Raw genomic sequence first — 12463 nt, forward strand, 5'->3', positions numbered from 1 at the left:
GAAGCGCTAGAAGCGAGAGTTGAAGAAAATCTCAAGCATGCCCTTGAAACTTTTGGCACGAGCCTTGGCGAGAAATTAAGCAATGACCTAAGCAGTAGATTTGAAGCTATGGCATCGAACTTAACACAGACGCTAAACACTCAAATTGACGGTCTATCGAGTCGGGTTATAGCGCTAGAAGGTCTAGTAGCCAACATATCGCTACCTGCACAGTCGAGCGCAAGTATCGGCCCCATAAAGACGCACAAACCCTACGCTCTCCCGTCATCAGTCGAAAGCCCATAAACAGTTAAAGCGTCAGTAGGAACCACAACTCTCGACATGGATAGGAATAACGAAAACAGCACCAACATTATTGAGGGCTACACCGTATGGCAATGGAACTGCAGGGGATATCGTCGCAAGAGAGGCAACATCCAGCAGCACATCGCAAACCTTTCCGTCGCTGAAACGCCTGATGTCATTGCACTGCAGGAAGTTGGATGCTTAGCCAAATTACTCAATTATAAAGCTTTCTATTCAAATGCGGGTGATGAGAGCAGGGACAAACCCGCAGTCTGCACGCTGACCAGGAGGAACGTTCCTGTAATACAACATGACATCGGAATCTCACTGATTGAGCACGTGCTCATAGAAATTTTTCCCACGAGAAGGAGACAAAAGGAAAATAGCCTTTTTGTACTAAACGTCTACAGTAACCCCCGAAAAAAGCACAATTTTTCAACTCTTTTCCGGAAGGCAATAGACATCGCAAAAAGGTAACCCCTACTCATAGTGGGTGATTTTAACGCCCCGTGTACGGCTTGGGGATACGCCAGAGACACACCCAAGGGCAAACAACTCTGGGAAACCACTCAGCAAGAAATACTCTCTCTCATAACTGATCCCGCTCACCCCACGCGGTACGGCAATAACATCAGCATGGACACCACTCCGGATCTCGCTTTTACCAAGTACGCATCTCAGGTCGCCTGGAATAACACCCAGGAAAATCTGGGGAGCGACCACCTCATTATATCTATCCAAATAAGTGCTGGCCCAACTAAACCCAAAGGGCACAAAATCAAGGTAGTCGAATGGGACGACTTCAGAACCCTGAGACTTGCTAGCGACGGTGGTATGGCAGACATAACCGACATCGACACATGGTCAGCACAGCTGAAGGCGCACGTCGAGAAATCTACGAAAACCATACCAGAGGAAGCGGGTTTTGCGACAGCTGATTCCCGCCTACTTCACATGTGGGAAGCGAAACAGGGATTAGAGAAACGGCTTAAGAAGCAAAAACACAACCGCACCCTGAGAAGACGAATAGCTAGATTAAACTGCAAAATTCAAGAACATGCTAATCTACTCTCGCGCCAGCAATGGCACGAAACGTGTGAATGCATGGACATCCAGATCGGGCTCCCCAAAACATAGAACATTCTGCGATGCCTTATGAATCCTGAGTCGGGTAAAACCGTGCAGCAATTAAATTTAAACAGAATTCTCCACGTGCACAACGGGACAAATACCGAGCTCATACAAATAATCAAAGACAAGTACGTCGGCTCCAATCCCCCCGTAAAGCTCCCGGACTACTCCGGACCAGAGAAGACGTTACTTGACCGACCAATCACCATCGAGGAACTCCGTGCGGTTGTTCAAAAGCTGCGGACGAAGTCGACACCGGGACCCGATGGCATATCCAACAAGACGCTTAGAAACCTCGACGAGCCTTCCCTCACTGCGCTAGCTAAATTCATGAACGAGTGCTGGTTGAGGGGCAGCCTTCCAAAAATCTGGAAGACTGCAAAAATAGTCATGATACCTAAACCTGGGAAAAAGCTTCACATTGACAACTTAAGACCAATCTCTTTAACATCTTGTATTGGCAAGCTCCTCGAACACGTCGTTCTTAACCGTATCAGCAACTACATGGACTACAATGACTTATATCCGCACACTATGATAGGGTTCAGAGCGAAGCTTTCTACCCAGGATATTATGCTACAAATCAAACATCAAATAATCGACGGCGACAAAGTTTCTCCTTTGGACACAAGGGCAATCTTAGGTCTTGACCTCACCAAGGCTTTTGATAGCGTCAGACACGAAGCGATACTAGACGGGCTAGCCAAGATAGCCCCGGGGAAGCGAGTATACAATTACATCCGAGAGTTCTTTACAAACAGGACTGCTTCCCATTCCGTCGGCAACCTTGAGTCGGGTGACTTTGCCCTGGGGGGTAGGGGTACACCTCAAGGGTCTGTGCTCTCCCCATTTCTTTTCAATGTCTCACTCTTAGGCCTGCCTGAGAGATTAAGCAACATCAAAGGCCTTCACCACAGTCTGTACGCCGACGACATTACTCTGTGGATCGGCGGCGGCAGCGATGGCCACATTCAAGACACCCTACAAAAGGCAGTAGACATAGTGCAAAATTATGTTCGAGAACGAGGACTGGACTGTTCTCCTCAAAAATCCGAGTTGCTCATCTACCGGCCTACCAGTAGGGGACGGAAGAGAGACCCATCGAATCCCGACATCTGCGTCTACGCCAACAACCAGAAGATCCCGGCTGTCAACACCATTAGAATCCTCGGCCTACGACTGCAATCGAACGGTCACAACAAAGAGACAATCCTTCATCTCGAGAAGAGCACTCAGCTCACCATGCGACTCATCTCCAGAGTGGCAAACAAGAATAGAGGTATGAAGGAAAACACGCTCATACGGCTCGTACAGACCTTCGTAATTAGTAAAATCACCTACAGCATTCCTTTCCTACAGCTCAAAAATGACGAGAAAGTAAAAATTAATGGCTTAATTAAGAAAGTTTATAAACAAGCAATGGGATTACCTGTTACCACACCCAACGAACGCTTCGAAACACTCGGCATCAGTAACTCGATTGAAGAACTAGTTGAAGCGCAACAAACAGCCCAATTAGAACGGCTATCTCAAAGCAAAACGGGAAGACACATTCTGCAGTCACTAGGAATCCGAAGTGGAAGTTCCCTCCCGAATGAAGTTGACCTCCCACACGAATGGCGAAAATACATTCGCATCCCGCCACTACCAAGGAATATGCATCCAGAGCTAAATGTGGAAAGAAGACTAGCTAGAGTACGAGCCCTTGACAAACGTTTCCGAACCCATTGTGAGCCACGGGAGATTGTCTACGTTGACGCAGCCCACTACTACAACGGTGGCTCTTGTCTCAACGCCATGGCAATTGCAGTCGTCAGCAATGACGGCGTCACGGTGACGTCAGCATCCACGCCGGCCAAACATCCCACTCAGGGAGAGGAAATGGCCATAGCCCTTGCTATAAATTCTACGCGCGCAACCACAATCATAAGCGATTCGAAGTCCGCCATCCTTAATTAACTTCTCGAAAGGCAGGATCTCCCCTGCAGCAGCCTCGTTGTTAGAGAAGACCCCTAACCAAAGAAAAATTCTTTTGATATGGACTCGGGCCCACTGCGGCCTACAGGGGAATGAACTGGCCCACGCAACCGCTCGAGCTCTGGTCAACCGAGCTGTGTTGCCTACGACGCCACCACAACCACCATCATCCCCACACAAGACGTCGCAGGAAAGCCAAGAACAAGCACACGTTACGAAATCTCACAAAGACAGACTAGTCACATACAGGGATATAATAAATCACTACAGGTTATCAAGATGCAAATATCCACCGGCCCACCACACTCTTTCCAGGAAAGAGGCAGTCACGTAGCGACGGTTGCAGACGAACACTTTTCCGAGCCCTGTTTCCCTCAACCGCTGCTACCCAGACCTTTATTCAAACCTCTGCACTTTATGCAACAACAGAGCCGACATACACCACATGATATGGTCCTGTCATAAGCTCCAAAAAAATACGAATGGCTATAATAGCAAATCCGATGTAGATACACTTAGAAGCTACAAAATTAAGACTGCAGAACAATGGGAGACTGTTCTGCTCAGCTCCACACCGGAGGCACAACTGACAGCAGTCCGGATGGCCGAAGCCGCCGCGAGGATCCAAGGAATCCTGGCTGACGGATGAGGCAGGGAGACCGTCCAAGTCGTCTACCCTTCAGAACCCATCTCGGGCATCAAATAAAGGCATCTCTCTCTCTCTCTCACGTACACGCAGCTCCACCAAACGATCCCACAGCACCTGCACTACGCCCACCGTAGCTACGCGAGCAGACAGATGATGATAATAATGATTAGAGGTCCTCCCTTTCTATCGAAACGTCGGTTGTCACCAACCGACTTGCCTGTTCTATTCTACTCATTTATAGTACTCTTCACTAACCTAATGGGTTCGCCCCCACTCCCCCGCGGTTTTTAACTCCCATAGCTCCCCCCCTTTCCTGCCCTTGCACACCTGTTTACCCCTTCCCCCCCTTCTGTTCTAAATTCTGATTCGTTATATTACCCGTCCTACGTCCCACTCTCTTCCCTACTTTTCTTCCACCACCCCTCCAGCCGTCGTACCTCTTCCACCCCCCCTCCATCGCCTTCGTCCCCTCTATGGCCCGGAAGTTGAGGCTTCCGCTCACACCGAATCCCAAAGTCTCCGTCAACGTCGCTTCCCCATCGCCTTGCCGCGGTCGTATCTCTCTGCAGTCTATGACAATATGCTCTACGGTTTCCCGATCCTTGCCGCAGCATACACAGGTTTCGTCCTGTTGCCTGTAGTTAGCCGTGCATGCCCGTGGTCTCAGACATCCGGCCCGTGCTTCGGAAAGCAATTCACTGCCTTGAGTATTGCCATAGAAACTTTCCTTCGTGATTTCTTGTTTCCCTGTTCTATAAGACTCCCTGGTTTTTTTTCTTCAATTCTCTGTACCCATTTCGCCATCTCTGCTGCTTTTACCCGCTTTTTCACTGTTGTGTATACCCCACAGTAAAGATGGGTGTGGTTCGTTCCCCCGAAGTCCGGTGTCGATCAGGAACCCAATCGCCCAGGTTCCGGTTGATTTGGCAGGAGGCTGGCCGGGCGATGGTGTTGAAGTTTTTGGAGACGGCGGTCGAATTGACGAACTCGAAGCGTTGGGATTGATTAAGTGAAACGAAGAGTTTATATACAGCTATTTACAGTAGGAAAACTGGGTACATGAGTAATAAAAGGAAAAACTTCAAGCTTGAGCTAGACGCTAGCTCCAAGTGCGCACAAATCACTTGAGCTTCTCAACTTCGTCTAACTCACCTATCCTCGGAGCGTACACAAACCGCTCGAGAAACGACGGCCGAGACTCTGTCTCGCCGCAAGATCCGTCTAGTTTCCCGGTACGGAACTGTACCCTAAACTTCTGACTCAATCTTAACCTCTAGCCCAGGGGGCTCACAAATCCCAACCTAGCTTTAACCGTCGAGACTCCTTGTCCCGCCGGGAACTGCCCAGCTCGGCGCTCAGACAAGAACCCTTTCTAACGGCCAAGTTCGGCCTTATAACACCTCGAGATCACACTCTCTCGGGAACGCCCAGCGTTCGTACACGCGTAAGGGGAGTGCCCAAATTCACGTAGACAGCTGTCACTCAGCGTGCTACGAAATATTCCATGAGGTGCCGCCATCTTTGGGTCAACGGCACGCTCGCGGACGAGCAAGTGCACGCGACCCCGCGGGGTGAGAGCGAAAGGCGGCGACAGTGCACTGTGCTGGCCGGGGCGCGTTAACAATGGAGTCTTCGACGCCGGTAATTCCACCACCTCCACGCGTAATGTCGACGCTTCTCGCAACCCGGCGGCGCCGTCTGCGTTCTCAATGGGGGATTATCCCCGTGGTATTCGGTGGGCCAGACAATCCGTCTCCCGTGCGCGCCGTGACGAATTGGCGACAGCTGCGGCGTAGAGTCCACAGTGCTGAGCCCCCAGACAGAGTGGCGGGTTCTCACGCGCAGCCCGGGCACCTGGCCGCTGATCTCATAAGTGGACCTTACACCCCACCTTCCCCTACCGGATTTCCATACTGCCTGATCAGCTGTCTGGTCCTCCGTCTCCACCTCGTGTCCCGCCCTCGTGGTGGGGCGCACTCTTGCGGCGTTCCAGCGAAGCACATGGGCGGCGAACAAGATCTGGCCGCGCCGCCGTGCGCAGTGTCAACACATAATTATTCTTACACCGTGGTACAGGCGCACCTGCTCGAGTGCGGACCCCTGAAACACGAATCCGCACCTGGACAGCTGTCTTTACAATTGCGAGGGCCCCGGACCTCTGTCCATCTGGCGGGGCTCCCGGCCATCATGACGAGTTGCGCCATTGCCGGGGGTGAAACAGTCTGGCGGCATGTCCTGGCACAGGCGGTTGCGAGTTGAGCGTCCAACGTGGCTGTGGAAGGCCCCACGTGCATTAGTGTGCCTTGGTGGCACCGGGCACCTACCCGTAAACTAGGTACAAGCGAATCCCCGGCCTGGCGCTCGGCCCTTGTTTAGCGCTACAACGCTTGGAAAGTTCACCCAGCTTGCAAGGCAAATCGCCCTTATGAAAAGGGGGTGGTTGCTAAAATGCAGGAACTTCGAACCGCAGCGATGGCTCAGAGGTACAGCACTCGCCTCGTATGCGGGAGGTACCGGGTTCGAATCCGCGTACCACCGGGCACCCCCCGGTTTCTTCAATGGGTACAGGCGTCCCTGGTCGAGTGCAGACCTTTGAAAGAGGAATTCACATCTGGAAAGTAGCCTTTACCCTTGCAAGGGGTTCATGACCCTTGTCCATCTGGCAGGGCTCCCGGCCATCAGGCCACGTTGCGCCATTGCAGGGGGTGAAAGAGTCTGGCGGCATGTCCTGCCACAGGCGGTTGCGAGTTGAGCGTCCACCGTGCCTGTGGAATGCACCATGTACAGGTCCGCGCAGAAGCAAACGGAGCACGGGAGCGGTGACCAAACTGCATCGCTGCGCCGCGTATGGGCGTCGACGGCAACCATGGAGCGCCGGTCACGGCCGGGCTGGAGGAGCGGCGGGCGCGCACTTTGCGCGCTCGCCGCTCCTCCAGTCAGGCATCCCTGTTCTGTCCTCCCTGTTCTGTGGTCAGGCCGTGCGCCGGTGAAAGAGTGTGTTCGCACTGCCACCGCCGCCCTATCTGATATGTTTAATCGCCGCTCTGCTGGCGTGTCATGCTCGGCGAGACGGTCTTCAAAAGGCAGCGCTGGGCTTAGAGGGGCGCTGGTTGCATTGGCGCTCGCAGGCATCAGCGGCGACCGAATCCGCTGCTCATAAGCTGGACGAAGCTGCCCGCGCCCGGAAACGTGCCTTGTCGCGCGATATGAAATTGTAGGCCGCTGCGGTTTGGCATAGCATGTCATTGCGATATTATTAATTGTAAGCCGGCAACAAAATTGCGCCGTACAATATAGAAAGCACATGCACAGACATTTCCGTTGCTCGAAAAAAACATGTCACTTACCAGATTACTTTTTTTTGTTGGGCTTGTCCCAAATTATTGCTGCCGGTCAGCCCAGGTCTGTTCTGAAGAAAAGGAAATAAAAAATGTCCATGTGGTGGAAATTCTGCATTAGAGAACACCGTAAAGAATAGGCACAATCGTTGCCTGCTATTACAGCGTGCCTCATAGGGCGCATATTTTGTTGTCGCATTAAAACCGACGTTGTTATTTATAACGAGCACCTTCTGTTAGTTAAGAAAGTTTTGCAGATTTAAATTAAACTCCGCATTGAATTGAAAGATGGCTTCACTGCATGACCTCAATATTCGGCAAAAGAGCGCCGTCGAGGCCTCAAAATGACCGATGACGCGTATACTTGTCATGACCGATGGCGACCACACTCTTAATCGGTTAATTTGGTACAAAATCTTATGACGGCTATCCTCATCAACGGGAGTGAAAATGTTAATGTGACAACAAGATATGCGCCCTATGAGGCACGCTGAAATACCCGGCAACGATTGTACCTATTCTTTACGGTGGTCTCTAATACAGAATTTACACCGCATGGACATTTCTTATTTCCCTTTCTTCAGAACAGACCTGGACTGACCGGCAGCGATTAACTTGGGACAAACCCAACTTTAAAGAAGAAATCTCGTAAGCGAGATTTTTTTTTTTTCGCACAACGGTAATGTCTGTGAATGTGCTTTCTATATTGCACGTGGCAATTTTTGTGTCGGCTAACAAATAATAATAATAATATCGCAATAACATGCTATGCCAAACCGCAGCGGCCTACAATTTTATACCGCGCAACAAGGCACGTTTCGGGGCGCGTGCCGCTTCGTCCAGCTCATGAGCAGCGGATTCGGTCGCGCTGATGCCTGCGAGCGCCAATGCAACCAGCGCCCCTCTATACACCTTTTAAAGACGATGGCCTTTCTTGGGCTACTTAAACCCAGAAATTTTGGTCTGTCTGTATGTCTGTCCGTCTGTCTGTCTGCGACTCGATTCAGCCACCCGGCCAAAGCAAAACAATGCCTGCGCAATAGTCTTATATAGTCCCAGCGACTGCCAGCTAAATCTACCCGTCCATGTCCGGTGTAATGTTCATACATGTCAACATTGTTGAAGATGAACAAGACATTACGCAAATATGAGACAACAAATCAATACAGAAGGGATATTTGCAGTGTTTCTTTATAGAAAAATCAAACATGCTTGACTTTTGCGAAATTAAATACTTCATCAACTGCAGAAAAAGAATTCACTCCGCCGTCGCCTGCTGTCGCCCGCGCCACTATAGGTTCTGGCGTCATTTTAAGAAATCAACCGGCAACAGTTACGCAAGGTTCCACTAGATAGGTTCCACGTTCTGCTTGCAACGCACGTGGAGTAGGGAAACGCGGTTCTACAAACGTTGAAGTAGGGCGCCTCGATTAACGCGCGTCTTCGCCGTACGGCAGCGTTCGCATCGAGACACCCGGTTTGAAGAAGTGGAACGCGGGAAATTTAAAATGATTTAAGCAAACCTTTGGCGTCTTTACATTGGGAGGAGCGCGACGCCAGAGGAACAACATGAGAGGTAGGTTCCACTAGCTAGGTTTCCACGTTCTGCTTGGAACGCACGTGGAGCACGGACGCGCGGTTCTATAAACCTTGTAGTCGGCCGCCTCCATTCACGCGCGTCTCCGCCGGGTTCCGCGATGCCATACAGCGCTGGCATCGAGGAACCCGGCCTGTATCAGTGGAACGCGGTAAATTCAAATCACCTTGCGCAAACTTTTAGTGTGTTTAGCTTGAGATGAGCGCGACGGTACAGGAACAGCATGAGAGGTGACTGCTAAAGCAAAGGGGGCATTTCTTTGGCAAATGTCTACAAAGACTATCGTCTTTTGACGACATTTGCAACGAAAGGAGCAGATACGCGGCCAATTTTTTTTAAGAGGCCATGAAGAGAAAACACAAGTTTGCTTCTTTCAAAAGATTGCCTTGTTAGAATCATACTGACTGTTGCAAATATTTGAAAGGAAGAAGAGGTGGCCACTGGCAGCTGCTGTCTACTATCACCATCATTGTAATGTTCCATCCGCCATTAAAGATTCGCTCACGTCCCGCGGTCCTCGCCTCGGTTCTTTAACATCGCGGAATCTGAACAGGTTAATCGAGTAGGTTGGAATGTCGTTCGTCCTGGATGACGACCTTGCAGTATTCGCACAAACGTCATGCGACATGGGCGTCGGGTTGCCTGTCGGGTCCTAAAGAAATTCTGGTACCAGACGAGCATCTTGAGGTGTATACAGGTCCTTCTACGTGGGACTTTGCCTTGCCTTTTTGTTTTTCCTATCACTCTGTACTTGATCATGCGTTTCCGTTGAGCGTTTTGTGCTACTTGTACATGCTTGTTGTAGGGTCGTCCAGCTTCGCCGTCGTCGTTTTGGCATCGGGGTTATGAAATCTTCACGATGTGCCGTAGTCAATAAAATCCCCTTTGGGGTCGTGTTTCCGGGAGCGCAACGACGGCCGAGTCGATACTTCTGTCGATGCTTCTGCAGTGTTCTTTGGTTCCTCTTTGGTGTTCCTTGAAGTCGCTCGTTGTATGCTGAGCACTTTTTATTCTCTTCAAAATCTTGCGCAGAAGACGACGTCTCTTTAGTTACCTCCCCTATGGTGCCGTCGCTTTTATCACTCGTTACACTAATTGGAAGTAATGAAGCCGGTTCATCGTTTGCAGCGTCAACTCTGGAAAAAGCTCTGGTCAGTTCGTCTGGACGAGCATCAGGAGCGGCTGCCTGCACTTTGTCAGTTGAGGCATTATGTTCGTCTTTGAAGGTACCAGCTCGTTCGGTGACATGGGGCTCCTGACGATCGTGTTTCGAAGGTGCCGCCAAATCGCTGTTTTTGTTAGGACGGCCACTGCTCTTCAGTGCTGACTCTTTGTTCTTTATGGTGCGGTTGTCTTTTTCGGAGGCTATTGCTAAAGTGTTATTTCTAGGGTAGTTTTGTAACTCCGGGAACAATCGCTCCATTCTAAATTTGGTTAACAGGATGGAATCTTCGAATTCTAATGCTATTTCATATTTCTCGGTTAAATGATCCAAATCAACAAGTTCTTCAATACTGCTGTCAAAATTCTTTAGAATATCATGTGTTTCGAGTAGGCGTTTCTTTAAGAAAATGGGCTTAGAGATCGATGGTGACTCGGCGCTCATCTCAGTTTTGATGTCGTCAATCAGTGTGGTTACCTTCTTTCGGACGAGGCTCCGTCTTTGGCAAAGGGCTTCCAGCTCCATTCTCGACGTCGTTTTGTCTACGTGGTCGTCAGGAAGGATCACGGTCGGTGGAAGGTCGAAGCCGTTGTCGTTGACTTTCAGTGTCCGCGAGGCGCCCGCGGAGAATCGGTAAATCGGTGAAAGCGTGGGGTCCGCTGCAGGTCTGGTGCGTCCTCAAGTCCTTGTGTTTTCTCCGCGGACGCTTTCGGTCAATGGTCAGGAGCAGCAGTGTAGTCCCATCGTTGCGGTCACTCACGTCATCGTTGTGGGGCGGTCCGCACTCAGGTTTTCAACTGTGTTATCCTTTGATCCTGGTCACGGCACCATTTTGTTGAAGAACCGAGGCGAGGACCGCAGGACGTGAGCGAATCTTTAATGGCGGATGGAACATTACAATGATAATGATAGTAGGAGGTAGCTGCTAATGGCCACCTCTTCTTCCTTTCGGATTTTTCCAACACTGACACCACATTTAACGCGAACTTCGCTCAAATAAGCTACATAATTAGGAAAAAAGAGAATGGCCATGCGACCGACTAGCTCATTTCCCGCAACAGAACCTATGATGTCATACCAGACAGCTCTGCGATAGACGGAGGGCAGCAAAAGCAAACGAAAATTAGGCAGAATTTAAGATTGCCGAACAAGCTATTTGAGCTTAAATTAAGGGCAACTTCTTTTGAAAGCCCTAAGAATGGTGGGACAAACAGTGGAAGTTACGAAAGCACACGTAAACGTAGAAGTACCGATGCGTATGCTGCTGTTGGTACTATGCGCACTATGCTTGGTTTAGCTGCACAGGACTGCGGGGCTTTGTGGTTGTTTCAGACGAAACTGACCGATTCGATGTCTTACGCCACCGTATTTGTCGAGCTAGCACCATGTTTCACGAAACGATTGTCTTCATGAACAAAACAAGCCAGGTACAAATTCGATCTCAAACAAGCCAAAAGCAGAAAACGGCTTGGCGGCGTGTGGTGGCGCCATCTAGGTTCACTAACGGTAAACAAGGCCTGTGATGTCATTGCAGACCTCAAAAACGCCCGATTTAGCAGGAAAATCAAAATTTTAACTTAAAATAATAATTCCTCAGTGAATAAAGCATCATTTTCATTCGGACAAGCGCTGGGGGCACAATAAAACACGAAAACTTTCGAATAACACGAACTTGCGTTTTGTCTTCATGGCTCCTTTAAGCAAGATACGTTATCAAAATGTTCAAATCTGGTTTTCTCTTAAAATGTCGCTGACATAGATAATATACGTCACGATTTAGCCCCGCATTCGTGAACCTGGGAGGGTATGCGTACCCTCCAGCCGAGTGATGACCTGCAGCGTGCTGGTGGTGACGGTGACTGACCGAGAGCGGCAGTGCTCGTCGGTGTTTATTGGTCAGCCATGCACAATGTTTCCAACCGAGCATGGTGGGGCCCCCGAACTTAGCGGCCAACGAATAATAGGGTCGGGGGCGCCACACACTTGTCACATTATATTTATTTAAAAGATCTGTGCCAAACATTTACTTCGGTACTCTTCAAGACTGATCTTTCATATTTTATGTACATCCGCCACCATGGCTCGAGCGGTGGGCTGCCGAGTACGAAGACGCGAGTTTGATCCTGGCCCAGAGGTTTGTCTTTTTTATGGAAGCAAAGAATCGCTACGCCCGTATGTTGAGGTTTTGGCGCCACCTTAAGGCCCCAGGTGGCGTAAATTATTCCTTACTCCACGTGCACTTTGGGCGCGCAAAACCCCGCAATTTTGCATCTCATTTTTACGGCGGAGCTGCATGCTGGGGCTCTCCAACGGCTCAGTCGTGT

Source organism: Haemaphysalis longicornis, unplaced genomic scaffold (genome assembly GCF_048455015.1).
Source record: "Haemaphysalis longicornis isolate Haplotype H1 unplaced genomic scaffold, Haemaphysalis longicornis Haplotype H1 scaffold_1, whole genome shotgun sequence".
NCBI lineage: Eukaryota > Metazoa > Arthropoda > Arachnida > Ixodida > Ixodidae > Haemaphysalis > Haemaphysalis longicornis.